The sequence below is a fragment of the Salvelinus alpinus genome, chromosome 9 (assembly GCF_045679555.1).
Source record: "Salvelinus alpinus chromosome 9, SLU_Salpinus.1, whole genome shotgun sequence".
Classification (NCBI taxonomy): Eukaryota; Metazoa; Chordata; class Actinopteri; order Salmoniformes; family Salmonidae; genus Salvelinus; species Salvelinus alpinus.
The window spans coordinates 10,405,879-10,415,201 of record NC_092094.1 but is presented as its reverse complement, the minus strand read 5'-3'; positions in this window follow the sequence as shown (position 1 = coordinate 10,415,201).

The window sequence follows — 9,323 nt, the reverse complement described above, 5'->3', positions numbered from 1 at the left end:
GAGAGACCTGAAAATAGCTGTGCAGCAACGCTCCCCATCCAACCTGACAGAGCTTGAGAGGATCTGCAGAGAAGAATGGGAGAAACTCCCCAAATACAGGTGTGCCAAGCTTGTAGCGTCATACCCAAAGGTGCTTCAACAAAGTACTGAGTAAAGGGTCTGAATACTTATGTAAATGTAATATATCCGTTTTTTTATTCTAAAAACCTGTTTTAACTGTGTCATTATGGTATATTGTGTGTATATTAATATAGCAAAAAAACTGTAATGTAACAAAATGTGGAAAAAGACAAGCGCTTTGAATACTTTCCAAATGCACAGTATATATCTATCTATATCTTGAAGCTGTCTTGAATTGGAGGGAGCACTAGCCATGTAACAAATGATTGTATAAAGGGCATGCCACTTTCAGAAAGCCTGTCTCAGTTTTAGTACAGATGTAGGATCTTAATTTGACCAGTTTCTCACAGCAGTAAAATAATCATGCATCAAAAGGAAATGTGAACTATTGTGTGGATTATAATTAATGGATTTGTGTCGGGATGAATTCATTTCTAGTATTAAAAATGTTAAAGTAGAAATTACAAAGTTTAGAAACCTTTTTAAACCTTGAATACACTACAAGTTTTCATTTTCTGTTATGCAGGACATTTCCTACAACAACAGAGTGATCAAATTAAGATCCTACATCTGTAGCTGCTTGGTTCAGTCAATGGATCGTTATTTGCTTCCTCTCTCTTGCAATTGTTTCTGGAATGACCCTTTGTGTACACAAGTGTTTTCATTGGCATTTTCCTACGATGGTCTTTATAGCAAACGTTTTGTCAAGTACACCTGTTGGAAAAACCTTTCAAGAAGGGTTTGGGTATCCTGAGACCCAGCAAATATCCTTGTTTCATAGAAAGAGAGGGAAAGTAAGAAAAAAACATAATAATACGAATATTAACAATAATTGTACTAGTTGATTCGAAAAGCTCAGAAAATATATCTGTATTATGAAATTGTATCTGCTGCAATTTGTCAACAAATTCTAATGCTAACTGTATTTTATCAGCATTTGCTGCTGATCATTGTACCTGCTGCTATTTGCTATTTGATTTGATTTCTATGTGATTTATGTGATTTATTTTTGTCTTTATAATTGTTATAAAAAAAATTGCAATCATAATATTATTATTATTATTTTTCTAAGTGCACCTGTTCCCCAAGTTCATTTGACTTATTAGTTCCTTTGACATAAAGGCTTTGGAACAGCACATGACCCTTCTACGTGTTAAAGGGATACTTCGGGATTTTGGCAATGAGGCCCTTTATGTACTTCATCAGAGTCAGATGAACCCGTGGATACCATTTTGGATGTCTCTGTGTCCAGTATGAAGGAAGTCAAGAGATATATTTGCAAGCCAATTCTAACTAGCACAATAGCTGGAAGTCTATGGGTATCTGCTAGTTAGCAATTGCGCTAGCGCCAGTTAACAACTTCCTTCAAACTGCACACAGAGACATAAACATGTTATCCACAAGTTAATCTGACTCTGGGAGAAGTAGATACAATCCTGAAGTATCCCTTTAAAGTGGGATACATAGTACCCTGGGAAAAATATGCTGGACCTTCAGGTCTCGCTCAAGTGTTAGATCTATTTTAGTGTTAGAAATACAAATATTTTATTCACAAGTTACGGCATGTTATGGACCAATGAAATGTGATGGTATCAGAGGACCAGGCAATCTGGTTTTGCGTTGAGATATCATACTGTGACTAAGACCAGTAAAAAGGTCCTCCTGTATGCTGCAATTCCCATCTTTTCAGTCCATGAAAGTCCATTGCCTAATCTGATTGGCTTTTAAATTCAAATTCAATTCATAGTGAATTTATGAACTTCAATTGTCATGGTATAATCAAGAGAGAACCTCAGATTTCAGATGCTCTCTATTTCTGTGACTTACATTAGAGATCACACATGGCACACTGGCTCTGCATGGGAACTAAGGACGCGAAACAAGGAATTACCCAACTTTCTTTCCTTTGGATATCAAAGCCTGCCGTTTGGGAGGTAGGGTAGGAGGACAGGTAAGGTCCAACACTGCCCCCACCAGGAGTTATCATCCCAGCAGGGTCCCAGGATCGAACCCTCCATCCCGATCTGTCGCTGCCTGGTCCTCAACCCCAAGCCATAGGGACAGAGAGGGAAGGTAGACTTGGGAGGTGGAGGTCTTAATCAGGACGAGAGAGACAGCACACCCTAGCTGCGTGTAACTAACTGCCATAACTGCACAGTGAATCCTTTCGCTCGCTGTCACGCCATCCTGCGACCACAGGATTGCAGTGTTTACTTAACAGCCGGTGCATAAGAGAAAGGCACCCTATTCCCTATGTAGTGCACTACTTTTGACCAGGGCCCATAGACTCTATTCCGTATGTCGTGCACTACTTTTAACCAGGGCCCATAGACTCTATTCCCTATGTAGTGCACTACTTTTGACCAGGGCCCATAGACTCTATTCCCTATGTAGTGCACTACTTTTGACCAGGGCCCATAGACCCTATTCCCTATGTAGTGCACTACTTTTGACCAGGGCCCATAGACCCTATTCCCTATGTAGTGCACTACTTTTGACCAGGGCCCATAGACCCTATTCCCTATGTAGTGCACTACTTTTGACCAGATCCCTATGGGCCCTGGTAAAAAAAAATGCCATTTTGAACGGACCTAAAAAGGGAAGACCACCGGCAGTTGCCACCCGTCGGGTGCTGGGCAAGACCTGGGGCTCATCTTTGTTGAACGTGGCTCTGGTACCTGCCTGCCTCTCACCTCCCACTGGGCAGCCCGTACTGGAGACTATATTTAGCAACAAACTGAAAAAGAAAAACCCTCTCATTCTTAAAAAAGCTTTCTGTTTATGTTTCCATTGAGGCGGGCTGGGGGTTTAAAAGAGGTGAGAGGAGAGGAGGAGAGGTGAGACACTGGGCTGCACTCTGATGCTCTGACTAAGTGGTGATTTGATTTGCACAGGGTGGTGGTGGTGATGGTGCAGATCAGTTTTTCCCCCGCAGCATTCACGTGTAGATGTTGTGTCTGTACTGCAGACAGTCACTCTCTGGTTAGAGCTAGATCCTCTCCAAGCTCATCTCCTTTCCTAAGCTGAGTACAAAAGCACAGGACCAGCCCGCACAATAAATGAAGTTGTGATAATGATAATTATTTCAAGACAATGATGGGATTCTTCATCCTGGACACATTTACATTACATTTCTTCTTCTTCTGTACATCCTGTCCAACAACATCGCATTTAAAGTGGCTGATTTTACATTTTGTAAGGTGTTTAAAATAACAAATATAATGGAATCATTGGAGAGGAAAGTCAGGGGTTTGCAGCTCATTGAGCCACTGAGAGTCTTCAACCAAAACCACAGAAAATACCTGCTTTTAAAAGAAAGGGTTGAGGACAGGAACCAGTGTTGTCTTTCCTGCGAAACTTAAGTAACATTTTTTAAATAAAAGTATTATTCTGCTCCAACCTCCCCAACATGTGTGTACGTCTGTCTTCCAGAGGGATCGGGAGAAAGGAGATATTCGTCAGACATTCTTGGACATTGGACAATAAAGTAATCTTATTTTTCTAAGTTCCCAATCCATCTTTATAAGGATCGAATGGGATGCAGCAGTTTCTAAGGAGGACATTTCTTTAAGATATTAGTTCCATGTTCTTGTTCACCCCTACACTGGGGTGAACTAATGTATGTGCGCTCCAATCGAGAGACAATCCCTCTTTTCATGCCTCGCTTTCTTTCCATGTTTGATTCAGTGGTTCAGTGGGTGGTAAGACTCACAGCAAGAGCCTCACTGTGATTGGGGATGAGGGAGTTTGGCCTGGGAGCATGTTCCAATCCAAGGTGAGTAGGTGGCCTACCTACCGACGTAACTTATGGGAGATGACTGGTGTGTTCTGTTCACTTACTGCCATTAGTCTAAGTGCAGTAGTGTCAGTTAACTCGCCACTGGCACCAGGAGCACCAGGACTACTTAATGCCAGATGCAGGGAGCTGTCCTTGAAGTCTTCACAAGCAAGACATAGAGAAACAAACCCTTTATTCAGTAGAGGAGAGCGTAGAAAAAAACTGATATCTTAGCAAGGTTACCACAAAGTGTAGGTTAAATCCCACATAGGAAAAGGGAGGGATAAAGGAGATGGGGGGGGGGGTTGAACTTCCAATTCCATTCCAGAAGTGTATAAAAAAAACACAATTTGGATGTTGCTGACTGTAATTTTTTATTGCGTTCAAAATACAGGCTGAGATATAAAACAAAGCAGTGGTTGTCACGCTAAAGGGTCCTGCTGCTGAAGAGGTGTCGAATTATTGTACCTCAGCTGGATACGTGGGTGTTGGAAGCCAGGGGGTGAGGATGGAGCCAAACCCAGTAGACTTTGGCACATCTGTCCCCTCACCGCTGGCACGGATCAACCTTGCTCGCTGTGAGGCTTCAGACCATCGATAGGCCTCTGGTGGATTGGCAACCGACTACTACCGAGAAACCATGAAAAACATGCAAGGGCTTCACTGACTGACTCCCAAATATTGATCTATGATGAAGAGGATCATTGGATTGGAAAACAAGTAAACATGACAACAACACTTGTCACTTCCTGTTGTAGGCTTATCTCCACCCAATCCCCTTGGAACTGACACTTACACTGACATAACACTTCTTCTATGGTACAAATAGGTCAACACTAAACTAGAGAGGGGCCCGCCCAAACAGTACAAAGATGGAATGAAACGTTTACGTTTTCAGGATTACATAAATAAAATTATAGCGGGAAAAATGCTATGCTGTTTTACCATAGCGTGTGTTTTACCAGAGGGTGTGTTTTACCAGAGCGTGTGTTTTACCAGAGGGTGTGTTTTACCAGAGGGTGTGTTTTACCAGAGGGTGTGTTTTACCAGAGGGTGTGTTTTACCAGAGGGTGTGTTTTACCAGAGGGTGTGTTTTACCAGAGGGTGTGTTTTACCAGAGGGTGTGTTTTACCACAGGGTGTGTTTTACCAGAGGGTGTGTTTTACCAGAGCGTGTGTTTTACCAGAGCGTGTGTTTTACCAGAGCGTGTGTTTTACCAGAGGGTGTGTTTTACCATAGCGTGTGTTTTACCAGAGGGTGTGTTTTACCAGAGGGTGTGTTTTACCACAGGGTGTGTTTTACCAGAGGGTGTGTTTTACCAGAGCGTGTGTTTTACCAGAGCGTGTGTTTTACCAGAGCGTGTGTTTTACCAGAGGGTGTGTTTTACCACAGGGTGTGTTTTACCAGAGGGTGTGTTTTACCACAGGGTGTGTTTTACCAGAGGGTGTGTTTTACCACAGGGTGTGTTTTACCAGAGGGTGTGTTTTACCATAGCGTGTGTTTTACCACAGGGTGTGTTTTACCAGAGCGTGTGTTTTACCAGAGGGTGTGTTTTACCATAGCGTGTGTTTTACCACAGGGTGTGTTTTACCACAGGGTGTGTTTTACCACAGGGTGTGTTTTACCACAGGGTGTGTTTTACCAGAGCGTGTGTTTTACCAGAACTTGTGTTTGCCTGCTTTGGCACATTGCATGAGCTTTAGACAGCTCGGAACTGAATGAAAGCTAATGACTGGACCAAACCTGTTCTGATAAATTCATTTGAGTAAGCAAGCTCTTGTTTAAGTAAGTACATACAGTACATTTATACAACGTTTTTGTTTATTTTAACCATTCAGTTAGAGCCCCCCCATAACCATTCAGTTAGAGCCCCCCCCCCCATAACCATTCAGTTAGAGCCCCCCCCCCCATAACCATTCAGTTAGAGCCCCCCCCATAACCATTCAGTTAGAGCCCCCCCATAACCATTCAGTTAGAGCCCCCTCCCATAACCATTCAGTTAGAGCCCCCCCATAACCATTCAGTTAGAGCCCCCCCCCATAACCATTCAGTTAGAGCCCCCCCCCCATAACCATTCAGTTAGAGCCCCCCCATAACCATTCAGTTAGAGCCCCCCCATAACCATTCAGTTAGAGCCCCCCCATAACCATTCAGTTAGAGCCCCCCCATAACCATTCAGTTAGAGCCCCCCCCATAACCATTCAGTTAGAGCCCCCCCATAACCATTCAGTTAGAGCCCCCCCATAACCATTCAGTTAGAGCCCCCCCATAACCATTCAGTTAGAGCCCCCCCATAACCATTCAGTTAGAGCCCCCCCATAACCATTCAGTTAGAGCCCCCCCATAACCATTCAGTTAGAGCCCCCCCCCATAACCATTCAGTTAGAGCCCCCCCCCCATAACCATTCAGTTAGAGCCCCCCCATAACCATTCAGTTAGAGCCCCCCCCATAACCATTCAGTTAGAGCCCCCCCATAACCATTCAGTTAGAGCCCCCCCATAACCATTCAGTTAGAGCCCCCCCATAACCATTCAGTTAGAGCCCCCCCATAACCATTCAGTTAGAGCCCCCCCATAACCATTCAGTTAGAGCCCCCCCCATAACCATTCAGTTAGAGCCCCCCCATAACCATTCAGTTAGAGCCCCCCCATAACCATTCAGTTAGAGCCCCCCCATAACCATTCAGTTAGAGCCCCCCCCATAACCATTCAGTTAGAGCCCCCCCATAACCATTCAGTTAGAGCCCCCCCATAACCATTCAGTTAGAGCCCCCCCATAACCATTCAGTTAGAGCCCCCCCATAACCATTCAGTTAGAGCCCCCCCATAACCATTCAGTTAGAGCCCCCCCATAACCATTCAGTTAGAGCCCCCCCATAACCATTCAGTTAGAGCCCCCCCCATAACCATTCAGTTAGAGCCCCCCCATAACCATTCAGTTAGAGCCCCCCCATAACCATTCAGTTAGAGCCCCCCCATAACCATTCAGTTAGAGCCCCCCCCATAACCATTCAGTTAGAGCCCCCCCATAACCATTCAGTTAGAGCCCCCCCATAACCATTCAGTTAGAGCCCCCCCCCCCCCCATAACCATTCAGTTAGACTCTCCTCTTTATTTAACTTCTTTACTCAATTACAATTTCTTGTTTTGCTGAGACAGCAGTAATATTATAATTTGTTCCATCTTTGCTGTAGTCAAAAGTATGTGTTTCTTTCTGTAGCCTATTTCAACTTCCCAAAACCAGATCACCAGTGTTGGAGAGAAGAGAACAACATATAGTCTAACTGGTAATTTAACTAAATATTGCAGTAGTTTGGTGGTAGTTGCACTAAATTCAAATCTTGGTAATGTTTTCAGTAGTTAATAACTTTTTTTGCCATGTAACGGTGTAGCTAACTACTGGAACTACACACTACTTTTTTTGCAAAAATCAAATATGGGTTTTTTATGTTTAACAGGCCAAATTACACATTCTGTTAACTCAGATCTGACTCCAGAGTGACCAGTTCTTGCAATTTGTAGTCAGATTTCAGATTTACATATATTTGGATGTACTTTGGATGCAGTGAACTACTTTTTCAAAGTAACTTTAGTTAAGTAAACTATCTTTTTATCAATGGTAGCTATAGTTAACTTCTTCCAGTAATTGGTAGCTTGGTAAACTATATTTTCAGAGTGTCTTCCCCAAAACTGCAGACCACCAATACCAGACTTTTTTTTCCTTTCTCATGCTCTAGAGATGAATTGAAAGCATTCATGTTTCATACACGGAACCTTGGAAAAATACTTTTCAACACTGACTTCCGTTTCACTGTGAGACCTTTATTATTTCTTTAATATAGAACTGTAGACTAAAGGAACATTCTTTTAAGGTGGCGATGTCCGATTTCCTCTATAACATTCAATGCTCCGTTTCAAAGTGCTTCCTATTGCTTCTCTATGCAAACAACTCACTTCACGCTGTCCACTCTGATTGTGGGTGGGCAGTGGGCACCCATAGTGTCAACTGACTGACCAAATAAATCTGATCATTTTAAAACACATATTGAGAGTCTATGCTTGGCTTGTGATTCATGATCTGCTTTAAAATGTGAAAAAAAATACATTATTGTCACGTTCCTGACCTATTTTATGTTATTTTTGTATATGTTTAGAGGGTCAGGGCGTGAGTTGGGGTGGGCATTATATGTTTTGTGTTTCATTGTTTAGGTCACTTGTAATTAGCCTTATATGGTTCTCAATCAGAGACAGGTGTTTGACGTTTTCCTCTGATTGAGAACCATATATAGGTTGGCTGTTCACACTGTTTGTGGGTGGGTGATTGTCTCCTGTGTCTTCCGTGTCTGTGCACCACACGGGACTGTTTTGGTTGTTCGGTTCGTTCATTTATGTAGTCTGTTCCTGTTCGTGAGTTCTGCGTGTTTTATGTAAGTTTCATGATCAGGTCTGTCTACGTTGTTTGTTTGTTATTTTGTATAAGTCAAGTATAGTTCGTGTCAGTGTTCGTCGCTTGTCAATAAATCATTATGTCAACATACCTCGCTGCGTATTGGTCCACCGATCCTTCTCTCCTCTCCTCGTCCGAGGAGGAGGAAGACGACAGCCGTTACAGAATCACCCACCAACCTAGGACCAAGCGGCGGGGGAGAGCTCAACAGAGCAACCAGGACTCGTGGACTTGGGACGAAGTATTGGAGGGAAAAGGACACTGGGCGCACATTGGGGAATATCGCCGCGCTCGTGAGGAGATGGAGGCAGCGAGAGCCCAACAGCGGTGGTATGAGGAGGCAGCAAGGAGACGTGGCTGGAAGCCTGAAAAGCCCGTGAGTACTACCCAAAAATTTCTTGGGGGGGCGGCTAAGAGGTAGTGGGCCAAGGGCAGGTAGGAGACCTGCGTCCACTTCCCAGGCTAACCGTGGAGAGCGGGAGTACGGGCGGACACCGTGTTACGCAGTAGAGCGCACGGTGTCTCCTGTACGTGTTCATAGCCCGGTGCGGGTTATTCCACCTCCCCGCACTGGTAGGGCTAGATTGGGCATTGAGCCAGGTGCCATGAAGCCGGCTCAACGCGTCTGGTCTCCAGTGCGTCTCCTCGGGCTGGCTTACATGGCACCAGCCTTACGCATGGTGTCCCCGGTTCGCCTGCATAACCCAGTGCGGGCTATTCCACCTCGCCGCACTGGCAGGGCGACGGGGACCATTCAACCAGGTAAGGTTGGGCAGGCTCAGTGCTCAAGAGAGCCAGTACGCCTGCATGGTCCGGTATTTCCGGCGCCACCTCCCCGCCCCAGCCTAGTACCAACAGTGCCTACACCACGCACCAGGCTTCCAGTGCGTTTCCAGAGCCCTGTTCCTCCTCCACGCACTCTCCCTGTAGTGCGTGTATCCAGTTCGGTGCCTCCAGTTCCGGCACCACGCACTAAGC